This window comes from Pezoporus occidentalis, unplaced genomic scaffold (assembly GCF_034315485.1).
Source record: "Pezoporus occidentalis ecotype Australia unplaced genomic scaffold, CSIRO_AGI_Poc_V1 ctg86, whole genome shotgun sequence".
NCBI lineage: Eukaryota > Metazoa > Chordata > Aves > Psittaciformes > Psittacidae > Pezoporus > Pezoporus occidentalis.
The window spans coordinates 2,947,546-2,963,447 of record NW_026916220.1 but is presented as its reverse complement, the minus strand read 5'-3'; the positions used below and the strand labels follow the sequence as shown (position 1 = coordinate 2,963,447).

General features: G+C 37.2%; 1 pseudogene; it reads right to left on the bottom strand.

Annotated features, from left to right (window-relative positions):
• Nucleotides 1-787: 787 nt before the first annotated feature.
• LOC134156399 (E3 ubiquitin-protein ligase RMND5A-like) lies at nt 788-14,271 on the bottom strand (annotated as a pseudogene).
• Between the last annotated feature and the right edge of the window lie 1,631 nt (nt 14,272-15,902).

Sequence of the window (15,902 nt, the reverse complement as noted above, 5' to 3'; positions counted from 1 at the left end):
TTAGGGATGACTCAAAAAACACACGAATGCATCATAAAAGAATAGGAAAAAAAAACCAAAATAAATACTTCAGATAGACATAGCTTGAATCAACAAATCTCATACCACACAGTGAGATTACAATTTAAAACAATTAATTAAACAATTTAAACAGTTTTGTTTTACTAATATTAGGAGGCAGGGAGGGGGGGAGGATGTTGTATAAGATCAGGATCTGGTTATAAATTATTAGAGATGGTTTGTTGGCAAGTTGCTTGGAGAAAACAAAATACAAGAGATGCCTGGTCACCTGAATGTTGAAAATGGCTGTGTACTGATTTAAAAGTAAAAGAGGAGAGGTTAAGACATGGATATAATTGGAAGCCTCATCTATCAGAGTATTTAAAGGAGCACATGTATCTGGAATTATGTAGTAGAAATGTAGCACAATATGTGTTAAACTGATGCATTGAAAGTAACCCATTGGGGAAAAAAGATCATATTCTAGTTGTCAGCATCTAGAATATGTCTAACCCATCCAGGGATATTTCACTCAGTAGATAACCTAAAAATCTCACCAACTACTGCACCACCATCAGAACAAAAGGGTTCTTAAATATAGTATTCCTAAAAATAATGTGAAACTCTCTCCCCTCCATAACTCTAGCTCACTGGAAATCATTAGGCAAACTGTTAATAAATGCATTAACAAACTTGCAAGATCCTTTTGGCAGAGAAAAGGGTGTGTGCATTCAGGGAATGCCCCACATGCACACCCAGTCTTCTGAAACTGACTCAAGCTACAGTGTCATGGGAACTGGGTCTCATCCGAACCCATAACTGAAAAGGTGGTGACCGAAGGAGCCTCCAATGCCGCAGCTGGCTTCAACTCAAACAGCGGCACTATAGAAAGAGACACCTTTAACCAACAATCAAGGAGCTGTTACAAAATGCAGCATTCATACAAAGGCATCAATCTGCAGTTTATGCCAAGATAGCACAATGTACTTCTTGAGAGCTTCTCAAACAGGACAGAGAAAGCATTGGAAACACAGAAACATGTGCTACATCCATTTCTCCTCACCCTCCCCTTTTACAGTTCACTAAAGAAGCTTAGTGGTTTATAAGGCAGAATAGGATAAATCAGAGTTTGCCCTGAAAAGCCTGCATCCAGGATGCAAGAGCATAAGGGGGATGCCACAAAACAGCAGTAACAGCCTGAACACAAATCACCACAAATGAATCAAGAGAGTATACTCTGATTAGGAGTCAGGTTGCCATGAGTAGGAATTTGCAAACAGGCTAATGCTCTCAGATTACACGTTGCCATGTTTCACATACTCATTTAATCACTCAAACTCACCATTTATAATGCTCACACTATATGTTTACAAAAGGTAAATGCACTGGTTTTGAATAAGATCAGCTTCTCAGGCCTTAAAATGCAGACATTCTTGAGTTACTGAGCAGAGGAAATCCTACCCTCACTTAGTACTTGCTCCTTCATGGCGTAGTGCTCCTACATGCTCCCACATCACTGGGTTTTGGAGAGATGTGTAGCATAGACACACCATGAATATAAATACGAGACAAGATTTTAAGGGACAGAAGAGAAACCACGTCTGTATGATTGTCCATCTGGTTTTTACTGTGTCCCAAACCACAAGCAAGGATAGCAATTCCCCCTTTGCACAGAGGCAAGTCTTTAAATAGAAATATCAGATTTTTACTCAAAAATGATTGAATACAGGATATTAAAAACTGCACTTGAAGTACCACTTTCAAGCAATCTTTGAAAACATAACAGGCACATGAGAAAAGATTCACTAATGTGCAACGCATAGATGGCTTCTGTCTTTCTAAACCTATAGATATCACCAGTTCCAGCATAATAACAGTAACCTCTTTCCAGCCATACAGTCCTCCAATTAAAACAGGAAATTTGCCTTTAGATGTTCTTCCCTATCACTACTAATGCAATGGGTCATTAACTTTAATAACATGAATGTGTTACACTAGACCAGTGCAATTAGTGTACAAGATAATATTTTAAGAGCACATTTTGCACAGTAGTTAACTAGTAGATAATGGATCTTCAAGAAGCTTTACACCCTATATGGGCTACCAAATCCTCACTACCTAATGGCACTTAGACAAACTACAAGAAGGCAGCATACATCCAGCTCACCCACTGAACAACGTAATCTTAGATCTAGGTGAGCACTGTTTAATGACTGCCCCAAAGCGTGTTTTGCTGTTTTAACGGACTTAAACCTATCTTTCAGAGCCTTTAAGCACTTGTTCAGTGGTAATGGAAGGGTATATAAAATTTATTTACATTTCTTTAAACTACTTCTGGATTTGCCGTGCATAAATCCACCTGGAGTTCTGGTGTCCTCAACATGAAAAGGACATGGAACTGTTGGAACAAGTCCAGAGGAGGGCCACGAGGGTGATCAGGGGACTGGAGCACCTCCCCTATGAAGACAGGCTGAGGAAGTTGGGGCTGTTCAGCCTGGAGAAGAGAAGGCTGCGTGGAGACCTCATAGCAGCCTTCCAGTATCTGAAGGGGGCCTATAGGGATGCTGGGGAGGGACTCTTCAGTAGGGACTGTAGTGAAAGGACAAGGGGTAACGGGTTAAAACTTAAACAGGGGAAGTTTAAATTGGATATAAGGAGGAAATTCTTTCCTGTGAGGGTGGTGAGGCACTGGAATGGGTTGACCAGGGAGGTTGTGAATGCTCCATCCCTGGCAGTGTTCAAGACCAGGTTGGACGAGGCCTTGGGTGACATGGTTTAGTGTGAGGTGTTCCTGCCCATGGCATGGGGGTTGGAACTGGGTGATCTAAAGGTCCTTTCCAATCCTAACCATTCTATGATTCTATGATTCTATGATCATTATGAAGTATTTTATTTTCTACTTATTATACAAAAAGTGCTATAGCAGCACACTTTCTCCCAGCTCTTCCATGAAATAACTTGTTCTTATGTGGTTTTGCAATACTTCAATATAAGGTTAAATTGACTAATAGGATTTCCCATACTAAATTGCACCATTTATATGTCAAGTCCAATGTCTTGCCTCCAGCAACAGCCAGCATTCAGTAATTTACAAGGAAACTAGGAAACAAATACTGCTTTTCAGCAATTGCTGTAGTTCTGGCCACAAAGGAAGTTGTTTTCTGCCTCCTGAAACAGTTATTTTATTCCCAGAGCTCTTTAAATCTGTTTGTGCCAAACTTCACCCAAGTGTGTCACAACCTTGCTAACACAAACACAGGGAAAGCTTCCAGATACCATCCAGCTCAGACTTGTATTTCAAAAGGTCTTCCTGCCAGCATCATCTGAACAAACACGTGGACCTCTCTTTCATTTTCCTTTCTTCAAAAGAAAGTCTTTTTTAGGCACTCTCCCTCCCCCTTCTCCTGATCCCACCTGCCTTTTTTTCCAAGCATGGCACTGGTTAAAAATGGTGCTTGTTTTAAATTGCTGCTTCCAGCCCCAGCAAAGTAGCAAATAAGTAAACAAAACCTTTTTTTCAGCACTGCGTCTCTTTTCAGTCTGGAGGTGCAGTTGTAGTATAAGTACCCTGCCTCCATCTCCAGCAAGTAAAGGCTAGGAAAAATTATTGCTTTGTCTGCAGTGTTATGATTGCTTCCCCCATCCCCAAAGTACTCTGAAATACTGTAACAGAATGAAAGATAAATGTCTAGGTCACAGAGAAGCTATGAAAAGTAAATGAGTCATATATAATCACTTTCACATACTGATTGGCATTACCTAAATGTTTGCTTGTGTCATTATTTCTACTATGATTCCACTCAGTCCGAGGGTCAGAAATGTTCTAATTCCTATCACACATTGTTTAGTTACTTTGTCTTGTTTGCTCTTATATCGATTAAATTGCTTTCTTTTTCTCAAGTTTGCATCTCAACTCTCACAGTATACACAGCAACCACGCAGGCCACGGTCCTCTGCTCTTCTTTACGTAGACATAGCTCAGTGGTTATCGCATTTCCTCTCCAGGCTCCTTTCAGACTAAATTCACTTTCTTTCTGCACCTGACTTAACAAAATTGTGTTTACCTCTCTACCTAGGCCTTACAAAGACTTGGATATCTACTCTTCTCACCTCACTCAATACAACCATGCATTAGATCTCTTACCACATGGCATTAGCAGCTCAAGACATTCTATATTCCATGTGGTTTCCTTGTAATCATCCTGACTACTATTATTTTCACCTAGCACTATTAACAGAAAATGTTCATTAATTTCAAAGTAATTTTTGCTTTTTCCAAAATTAAGTAACAGCTCCAGTTCTTGAAGTTAACTTTTACAATTTATTCAGCTTAGATCGATTCACTCTTGTTTTGCAGATTGCAATTGTTCCTTTACAAGTCACTGCCTGTCTCCTTTTTTCTTGCTGAGGAGAACTAAAATGCAGCTATATATGTCAACATTAATTACACCACACTTGTAATTGATGGAGCTTTCGGCATTTTTTAAATTTGTTTCCCAGGCCTTCATAGATCTAGTGGTAGACCTTCAATTGGCAGAATGAAATGTGATAAAACTCCTTTTCTTCTTTCTCATGTGCTGCATGCTAAGTTACAGTTACCTATAAATTCATTATATTATAAATGACATTAGTCATGTCCTCATTCCACTGACTCATATGTTATAAAGAATGCATTCTAAAAGGGACTCTTGGTAGCAAGATTCTTCTATAGCTATTGCATTCTGCTGACAGCAGTATTATAATTCTTAATGAAATGTAAGAAAGAAGGGTTCTAGTCTTTCGTGACCTCACAAGAGTATCAAAAATAGTGGCAGGAGACGGGCACAAATGAATTTTATGTAAAATACAAATGTTTAAAAGAAAGGTACTCTTTTAGTAGGTGAACAAAAGGCAAAGAAAATAGCAGATTAAAAGTAGATAAAAGGAAATCTTTATTATTTCACCTTAAGGAAAAATTCTATGCAATTTAGACAACAGAAGATGTGTTTATACAGATAGACTCTAACTGTATAATTTTATCCATAATCCAATAAATACATTAAAAGTTATCATTTGCAGAAAATTTGATTTTAACATCTTACTTAACTCTATAAATTACATATGCTCTACATTTCAGCTAGTTTCATATCACTTTAAAATGAGGAATGCAAAATATACTATTATTCCCCAATATTATACAGAAAAAAAGTCTTGATGTTAATCACCAAAAAAATCTTAATCATGGCTAGGTTACAGAATTTTACTACTTTGATGGATTTTTATTTGTGTTTTCTGTGGAGCTCAAAAAAAACTTAAACTTCTAAATAATAATCTGTGTATTGTATATTCAGACCAAAATATGTTTTCATATTTCTAGCGTAAAAATATATAAAAGAGCATACTACTCTTTAGAAAACAGCTGTTTAAAATTTACTGACACTTATAAGTCTAACAAAGCTAACAGAAATAAGAGTCATGCTACAGGTCCCAGTTTAAACCTAGGAATGATGATTAATATAGCTAATTACTCTTTTTAAGATTAAAAATATGAGGTGTTAGGAATCTCAGTGTGTCAATTCAAACTACTTCTTTATGTGCTATAGTAAAAAAAAGACTGGAATTTCTAAACAGACATTAGAATTAAGGAACAGGATTTGTTTCTTTGTTTTCTAAAATAAACTCTGTGGAATATCACACTGGCACTGCAGGTTTTCAGTTGTGTTAAATATCTGCCAAAACCCAGCACAAATGAAAATCTTCATTAGTGTTGCTAAAAAAGGAAAAGGAAAAAAAAAAAAAGGAATTATCCTAAAAGCCATTAATTCACAGTAATTCAGAGCGAGATGGCTTAGAGAGTTCAGAAGATCCCCAAGGTCTTTCTACTCTGTTGGTTAATCAAAACTTCAGCAAATACAGCAAATCAAAAGCCTTATTTCAAAAGATCTCTTATCTCACTACCCTTATCTTAGTATCTTTACCGATGTCTTAAATGTTGTTAATATGAGAGATACACATGGGTATATTACTTATGTACTCATTCTATCTAGCAGCCCTAATTATGGACTCTTTGATGTTATACAAAGACAGAAAATAAATTATCCCTGCCTTCAACCAGATTAAAATGGAAATTTAAAGCAAGAGAAAAACAAGGAAGACAAAGGCTGACTTTCTGAAACTGTCACAGCACAGCAACAACTGAACTATTTTCAAGTGAGAGTTTCAGAGAGGAGTTAAAGAGGTCTATGCAAGTCGTTCTGGAAAAAAAAATAGCTGCATGTTTAGTACTTAGTGATGAAAACTGAGCGAGCTGGAAACTGGTCAGTTTCTATTACTGAGTGAAAGACATGACCCCTAGCTATGACCTCTGCTTGATAATAGGTAAATTGGGATTTGATAGGTAACAAGGACTGAAGCAAAGAAAGAAGAGGCATGGATAGAAAAGTAAAGTAGGACAAGGGTACGTCCAACACCTCAGATCAAAGCCAAATGAAGTAGCAAGAGTAAAGAAACACATAACCAAGGTGCTGGCTGCAAAGTCTGTATAAAATCTAGGGTGGGAGATGGCAAATGCAAGAGATTATGTGACAGATGGAGAAAGACAAAAAAAGAGAATGTATGCTATATATTAGAGTAACAAGGGGAAGGGACTGAGATATCATTTCAGAGGGTAGAGAAAACTTGGATGCAGTCGTGTTCAAAAGAGGAAAAAAAAATTGAAAATGGGAGGGAAAAGCATCAAATCACAGGAATGAAAAAGGAGAAGCCCAGCATGTACAAAAAATTATAAAGCCCAATACACAATGCAAGATACCAAATGACTTTATTTTTTTAGATGTCTAAATATATGTAGCCTCCACATGCTAAATTATCATAGCCAAAACAGCCTTTTCAAAATTAAAAGAACTGGATATTACAGTAGCAAGGGGAAGGTTAAGGAATATGAACACATAAACAGAAAGGTGCTACATATTTCATAGCATTTAGTCAATATTCCCACACTGTTTATGTGTTTGGCTTACAGCTGTAAATGTGTAAAAACTAACAGGTACTGAGCAGCTGTAAGTGTCTCAATTGGTGAATCCTTGAGAAAATATAACCTGAAGTGAATCAATAACTGAAATTGAACCTTTTCATCAACAGCTTTAGTGTGGAGTGGGTTTGAATGACTTTCATAAAACCACAATTACTGCCATCTCAGTACACCAAATTATTAAAATATCCAGTCTTCTCTCAACCCAGTTAGTGTTTAAAATGACAATAGATGCAAATGTGGCTTCAAAATATAATAAGGTTCGTGTTAGGCAATTCTGCATCTAATGTGCTTCTGTGAATTACAGAAAATTTTCTAAAATCTTCAGTGATCAATTTTGAAAAGCAAACCAAGGGAGGAAATACTGAACAGCTGGCAAGATTGATTTTAAGTGGCAATTATTCTGACACTTAAAATGAGACTAAGATTGGCACTGCATAGAACTATGGTTTTCTTATGAATTTCATATCATATGAAGTCACTTAGAAATAAAATTAACATTCATTCTGCAAATAAAAACAAATCTCTGAGTGTTAAAGCTACATGTTCCTCTAGAAAGCAGGAAAACTATTGTAAGCAAAACTGTTGAAAATGCAGTGAAAAAAAAAAAAGAATCCATTTTATCCTCTTCCAGATGTGTGAAAAAGTGAGTTTAGAAAGAGTTAGAGGTAACAGGCCATACAGATAACTCTAAAGCTGGCTTATCAGCCAAAGTTATTAAAAAGGCTGTATGACTTTTACACATTTTTAGAGTAAGAATATGCATTCACATTGTTTTCTTAGGTGTAAGAAGAAAGTACATTAGTCAGGTGTCATAGAAACTCTTGTGCACTTGTAGCAGTAAAGCAAACAACTCAAATCAATAAGCCGCTCTTTTTGTGATTATAAGGCATTTTGGCTCCAGTTGCAGTTTACATCATATTTAGCCACTCCAGACCATATCAGCTTCAATGTATCATCACTAAGAGGGACAGCATAGGGTGCAACATGCATGAATCACATAAATTCGGGTTTTGGCTGCTAAAAGAGCATTCACGTAGTTTCCAGGCTAACCCATGAGAAAAATTCTTGTCTCGAGAACTAGAATGAATTGCCTAACACCAAAGAGGTAAGACCTAAATCTATATTAGCAATGGTTAATTATATGGCTTTACAAGAGAAATACATTTTTTTAACCTACAAAATATTGTAACCCAAATGGTAGACATCTATGCTTCTGGACTGACAAAAGATAAATCAAATAATCCTTCTGCTGAAGCTAAAGGATCATCAAAAACACGTTAATTGCTTAGTATTTGCAGCCAGGCAGATGCAATAGCAAAACTTTCAAATTCCATTAAGTCACCAACGAGATTATAGCAAAGCTTTTACTTATTCTCACATTTGCTAGAAAACAAAAACAGCGAAATAAACAAGAAACCTAACCAGCCACAAAACAAAAAAAAAAAACCACTAATTTCTGATGTTGTGAACATTAGTCATTCACATCATGTAGTAAACAAGCTGGGGCTATCCTGGAGTTTTTCAGATTTCTCTCAAACCAAAGAAAGCTCTATCAATTTGAAAAGAAGCCTTTTCAGACACACTAAAACCTGCAAAAAACTGCCAGTAGCTAGCAAGCTTCTGAGCTTCTGTATCATCAAACTGCTAAGTTAAAAAAACAAAACAAAACAATAATATGCACTGTGTATAACCCAGATTATGTCATTTTGGTTCCTTCTGAAATTAAAACCACTTTGCCCATCTAGCTTCCATCAGCAAGACACATTGAACTGTAGGGGTTTAAGGTTGTTCCTCAGGTATGCCTATGCATACCAACAATTCTTTACTGTCAACTTTAAAACAAATGAGGAAACAAATAAATTATAACTCAGTTCATAATAAAAAGTTGCAAGAGGACAGAGTTGCTTTAGAAACACTAAGGGAAAAAAAAAGAAAAGAAAACAATTCACTTTTCAAAGTAAATTATGATCTTTTTACCACATCAGGTGCTGGGCTTTTGTTCTTTTTTTCACCTTTATTTAAATTTTTGGCTATCCTTGGACTTTTTCTTATAAATGTCATTGCTTACAGAATGGTTATTTCAACAATGCTCATAGAATTTGGTACTAAAAGAAGAGTGTTGTCTATAAGCATATCTGAACGTTTTAAATTTACAAACAATAGAAATGAAAAACCATGCTATGAATACAATGAATACAAAATATACCTGAGAAAAAAAATCCTGTTTATGAACACTTTTTAAACACAAAGAAATGAATTAACAACCCCCTACAAAAAAAACACTGTTTACTTCTGTAATTAGTTTTTTGAGAGAGAATCTACACTGCAGAAATACCACTCATTCTGCAAAGCATGTCAGAATAAGATTTTGTCAAATGTGAATCCTATCTTTATTTTTTTTCTGTTCGGTCCTTTCTATTTTATTATTCTGTAGAATTTACATGTGATTGTATAATATTGACATTTCCACACCCTTTAGTTAGCATTTAAAATAATGAAACTCTATTGAAAATTGAAATTTGCATCACCCCTTAGGGTGACTAAGCATTAATCCTGGATCTTTCTTAGTTTATTTTTGAAGCAGTGTAAGACACAGAGGTTGTGGGGGAGAAGGGTGAGTATTTTTAATCAGAATAAAGATGTAACAAATTGTGGTTGCAATAGAAAAGCATAAAACATACAGAGGAATGATGGTACCAGTCTCTTGCTGATACTATGTCTACTGTGTTCAATTATTGTATACTCCATCTTCCTTTTATTTGCATCATTAGTTCTACTCTATAACAACTAACAGGTTCAATTTTTTGATCTTCTTTAATTCAACAATTCCAATGACACCCACTGGATCATCAGAAGACAAAAAAAAAAAAAGATACATTTAGACACCCAAAACTGAGGCTATTAAGCACAGAATCCATTGGTACCATTGAACTTTTTCCTCAGTCTTGGACTGCTGTCACCATTGAAGAAGATAGCAGCATTAACAGGAATTGTACTAAACATAAACTGTTATATTTAAGTATATGTAAATTGCCAGATCTTTTGGCAATGTTAAAAATACAAGAAAGGTCAGTTTTTTGAGACATCAGTTCCAGTGATGTACACAATATTTTGCGTTAGGAAGTGAGTAAACAGGATACTTCTAAGAAGCAACATCCTGAATTTTTGAAGTTTACTTACCTTAACTTCACCTCATAGTGATAGAAGAACATCAAATGATACATAACAATTTTTTTGTGGTGTTACCTGGATGTGCTCTGATCAGGCACCTCAGGGGAGTTCTATGTTTTCTTCTGGTGGTAAGTCACAGGTAAGTAGTATGGAGAGTAACGACTTCTACATAGCTATAGATCAGCTCAGTAGCTTGCTTTTACTCTGGGGAGTCAGATGCACAACTCAATAATAGTAAAACCCTAATGCTCCTGTTAGGATATCATGAGCGATCTGGACATTTGGAACCATAAGGCTGCCAGAATCAGGCTAATGCCTTTGCTTGGCAGAAGGCAATTAAAAGAAAATCTTTCTGTGAAGCTGCCAGCATTTTGAAAATGCTCAATGCCAACAAAGTAGTGCAGAGATCTTCACCTTGATGGTGAGTTTTGACATCACATTACTCATAGTAATTTCATATCTGTGTCCTCTTGTGCCTACAGTCTCAAGCATAATGGATATTATAATTATTTAAGCAGAGTCCTGGATCAGAAGGTGGCTCAAGCAGAAATCTAGGGCAGACCTGGAAATAATACACAGGGGAAAATAAATAGAAGAATAAAATAAAACTGGTAGGAGAAAACAAGTGTTGATAATAGCTACAGGTAGAAATATATAGTTATTGATATCTGCTAAATTCAGTGGGTGCTCCTTCAACTGTGCAGTTGAACTATAGACAAAGCAAGATATGTCAAAAATACCATGCTAAATGAAACACTGAAAGGTACAGAGCTTCAGGGTACTTAAGAGTCATGTATTTCATTATAAAGCATACAAAACAAGTTACAGCTGTCAAATTTAAACCATCAATTTAGCATCAATAAACCACAGACAAGCTTGTAAAATATCATGGGTTTTTCCTGCCCTCAGTGAATCAGGGTATACTAGCTGTGGGACTGTAAAGTATGTTACAAACTGCCAGGTTTTTTCCCCCAAACACATAGGAAGTTATGTTATGCTTTGAAAAAAAAAAAAAAAAATCTTTGATTGCAGCATCTGATATTTTTCACTAAGAACATAAGAAACAGTTTCCCCGAGGTAGTCTATTTTGTGAACCTTTTAAGCTTTTTTAAACAGTCATAAAAATTTCTTTTGCTTTTGTTTCCCCATTCTTATTCCCAGATAATACATTTTAATCCACTCTCACTTTCTTCTCTAATGCCTTGTCCTCATTGGAGTGGCTCTTAATTTTCACCAGAGAATATAAGAAGAAAATTAGGTCCATTATATATACATTCACATTAGCAGATGGGATTACAGGTGAGACACAGGTCAATACAGTGGTACAGAAAAGAAACTGCAGTGTTTCAGCAGCCTTGTAGGTTTTAGAAGGGTGACTTTAAAAATCACCAGTGCCCTCTGCTGCTCTCAGGCTGGTCTTTTGATTTGTGGTGTTTTTCCAGGCAGCTCAGCATAACTTTGACAGTCCCCCAAGCCTTCCTTAATTACTGCTTCTTTTTAGGATGATTCATGGATGCTGCTATGCACAGTTTTGTCCCTACAAGAGACTACAGCTTCACCTGCCTCAGCACTAACATGGGTTCGTCACTGCAATAGGACATGGAAGGGTGGACTGGGTCCCAGAGTTTATTGCTGATTGGCACCACAGCTCTGCCTGATCTTCCTGCCAAAAGCAAAAGCCTGAAAGGCAGGGAATTTTACTTGTCCCTAAAGACCACAAACAGAAAGGGAAGGCTGTTTTTTGCTTTAGCCTAGGAGGCTTGGTTTTGCAAGAAAAACCCTGTATAGCAAATAGACTAAATCTAATAAAATGAAAAATGAGGGATAAAGAAACATGAGTAGTTACAATTTCAGCAGCTGCACAGCTTAATACCTACCTGGGGGAAAATCAATCAGCTAGTGTCTGATAAGAGTTTTCTTGATAACATCAGCCATGTGGCTTATACAGCCTCTGAGGAGAGAGTGCTTGTTTTCCTTACCTGTGTAATTCATTTATTAGCCTAAATTTACAGCTGTCAGCATAGATTTAGAGTGCTAAACCTAAATGAACACACATTCTGAAGGTCTCAAGGACAGGCAGTTAAAAGCCTAAGACAAAAGTAACAAATTTTTACACAGCAAAGCTAACTATTTTCCATTTCACTCATGTCACCATAAAAGTAACTGAACTCCTAGTAAAAAAAATCTAGTCAGGAGTTCTGAATTTTGTTTCCATTTCCCTTCCTCAGTCATAGAAAGAAGTATGTAACCCCTGATACAATCCAGTAACTCCCACAGAACATAGGGAGACTGTCAACTTAAGGTGGTGCATCTTTTGTGACTGTAGTCTACTTTTGTATGCATGACCAGAATCCTTCTGTACATTCACTTCTGTACAGGCTGCAATACATGACATAGGATATTGTGGACCACTCTCACAGACAAAATAATGTTAATTACATTGTTTATTCGGTATAGCCTTTATGTAAAGGAACAAAAGAAGCTAAAAAAGTTTATTATTCTATTGGGCTAAATATTGGGTCGACTTTTAAAATAATATGGTTCCTGCCTCCAAGTAGTTTATGAGCTAATTAAGGCTTAATTGAGCAAGCAGGATGATAGCAGAGGGAGTAGGAGACAGCTTGGGTGCTCCTCAAATTGTTTGAACTAGAGTTTTCTGCTTTCCCTTCAGAAATGGTTGTTTGGGGGCAGGGAAGGGCCTTGGGGTTTTGGCAGGAAGGGCTGTTATGCATAAACACTGCTTTCACACTTATGGAGAGGAACTCTCATTCCTCTTCTTCTTGATCTTTACAACAAGTTAATGGGCACTGAGGGAAGCAGGCGCTTCTATTTCTGTTATGCTGCTCCAGATGTCCTCTGCAGGGACCTGATGGCTTGCAGAACAGGCTTCAATTTGTAACAAAAAGCAGCCCTGCTGTCCACAACCAACTGTATCCCAGAACCATAGTATGGGATGTATGTGTGGCTGTCATGCATCTTTTGGCCATTCTACACCAAGAGACAAACAAGCTTCCAACATAAATATGTTTCATGCTACTACTCTCAGCTTTCCTCTGAAAAGGATTTATTTTACTCATTCTTCAAAGCTGAGATGCTGCCTTTCCTATACGTTACAGTCTGGGCCTAGTGGCAGCCCCAGACCACTGCAGTAAAAATGTACACAGAACTTTGTTCTGCTGACAAAGAATGAGACAGGCAGGTATTGAATGATACCAGCACTTTTTACCAAGGTCCACTTCAATCAACAGTTCATCCTTCTGGTTTCAAACACCAGTGCACTGGTGGAAGTTTTTTGCATACTTAAGTGCTTCTCTTTGAGCCTTGGGATACATGGTCTAGTGTGAGGTCTTTGGGCTCATGGCAGGAGGGTTGGAACCAGATGATCTTAAAGTCCTTTTCAACCCAAACCATTCTATGATTCTGTGACTTGCTGTTTCACCCATCAATAAAATAATGAAATACAATCTGTGTAGTTTAAATTCCAGCGAGTTATTCTGTGCCATAAGCATTTCTATGTTGGATACCACCCATTCTAGTGCAGGTCTCAAAGCTCTAACTTTTAATAATTCCAATATTTGATTCAGCTCCACAATGGTCTTTTTCGGCTTTGATCTATTGATTGACCAGATTCCTCACAAAGTTATTCTGCTATATCCAACATCCCCTGCCTAAAGAAGAGCTTCACCATCACCTCATAGGCTGTTAGCTTGCCAGCACTCATCTATCCCCAAACTGCTGATGTCAGAGTCAAAGTTCTTATATATGGCTTTTCCAACTCAGGATACACTGCTGTGAATGTCTTTATGATCAGAGGACAGTTTTTGAGCTGTGTATTTTATTCTTTTACAACATTGTGTCAGAAGAAGTAAAATTGTCCCTGACAAGTCTCCACCTAGATTCTCAGTATGATCTCCCACTGCATGTCTTCTGCACACTGGATGAGCTCTTCAGGGCCCATAACCAGCAAAGGTCTGCAGCACCTTCTCCAGCTCCCACTCCAACTTTATGCACTGGTCCACAGTGGCCAGCACCAGGCCGTGCTGCTTCTTCTGGTTTTGCACTGAAACTTTATGTAAACATGTAACCATATCAAAGGGTTCCCCCTCCTTAAAACAGGAGTCCCAGTTCTCGCATAAACCATGTCACAACCACTCAGCAGCCAAAATACAATGAGGTAATTATTCCCATGCCTGGAATATCCATCTTTACATCTGTCTTAGCAACAGTTTTCTGTATCTTAAAAAGAAAAGCCATTTTGTTTCATATCCTGCCAACTACGCCAAATTGTTCTGCTGACGGGCAGGGTACACAACAAAATGACCACACACTAGCTGGATAACATGCACTGTTTATTAAACAAGCACACTAAAGTGAATAAGTACACTAAAGCAAACAAGCATGCTAACAGAAACCGCGTATACATCTCTCCGTATACAGTAAATAAGTACAATAAAGCAAATAATATATATATGCATATATATATATGAAGTAAAAGAGGAAAATTATAAATGCATCAGATCATTACTGCATAGAGAGAATAGTGATTAACAAGAAATACATCACCAGTTACCACTGAATCACCATCCAGGGTCACACTTCAAGCTGGGAAGCCCTATTGTAGCCAAATCTGAAACCCCACCTATGGGTGGATGTACCACATAGGAACTGTCCCAATTACCTGAGACTCCTGGCATCAGTTCTGATTTGCTTTATTGTACTTATTTACTATATAGAGAGAGATATATACCTGATTAGCGTTAATGTGCTTGTTTGCTTTACTGTGCTTAATAATTGACACTGTAAGGAGCTAGTATTAGGGAGTGAAACTGAATGAATCTAATCTAGTTCTCTGGTCAAGCATCTGGTCAAGCATCAACATCTAAAACGATGTTGATCATTTTCTTGCATTTCAATGTCTGCATGGTTGAAGACCAGTCAAGCTAGAATGAAAAAAACTTCTGTGATAGGTGGAATGGTCATGTTTCCTGACAAGTCTGACTGCTGAAAACCAGACTGTTTTAAAAGGAGTCTTTTGGCAGTATAGATCACAGATTTGCAATACTCTTGCTTGAGTCTCAGGATTTAACTGCCAAAATCAGACAGTTCACTTCATGGACATTGTAATAGACTAGTTATTGGCACCAGCATTTTGACAAAAGTCAACACGTGCATCACAACAATGCTCTGTTCATTGACACATTACTTGCTCATGATGGAAATCACCTTTATGTTAAAGCAGGGTTTTTTTCTATAGATGAAAACAATCTGCACTCTTCAAAAGAGGTGGGAGAAAAAAGGGGAAAAGTTAAAAAGAAAGGAAAAAAGCAAAAGATGGAAAGGGAAAGACTAGTTCTGGGAGCAAGGACAAAAATAACTGGTGTCTTACTGTCCTTCAAAAGGAATTCAGTGTTGGACGAAGTTCTACCTACTTCTTAAAAAAAAAAAAAAAAAAAAGAAAAAAGAAAAAGTTATGTCCTTGGGCATTTTTCAGTTTCTGCCTTCATTTCATCAGATATGTTAGAATTTTCAGTATGTGTAAGACCTAGAATTGTTGTGATCAAAAGAACCTTCAGGTCTTTTTCCACCAGTAAGACTCCAGTCCTCTCATGCTGGTTTCTGAGCTTAGTCTGTCAGTGAATTTCACATCAAGAGACAGATGGCTGCAGAGGGAGAGCAGCTCAGATGTCAATGTTTCAATACATATGCAGACAGTAGGGCA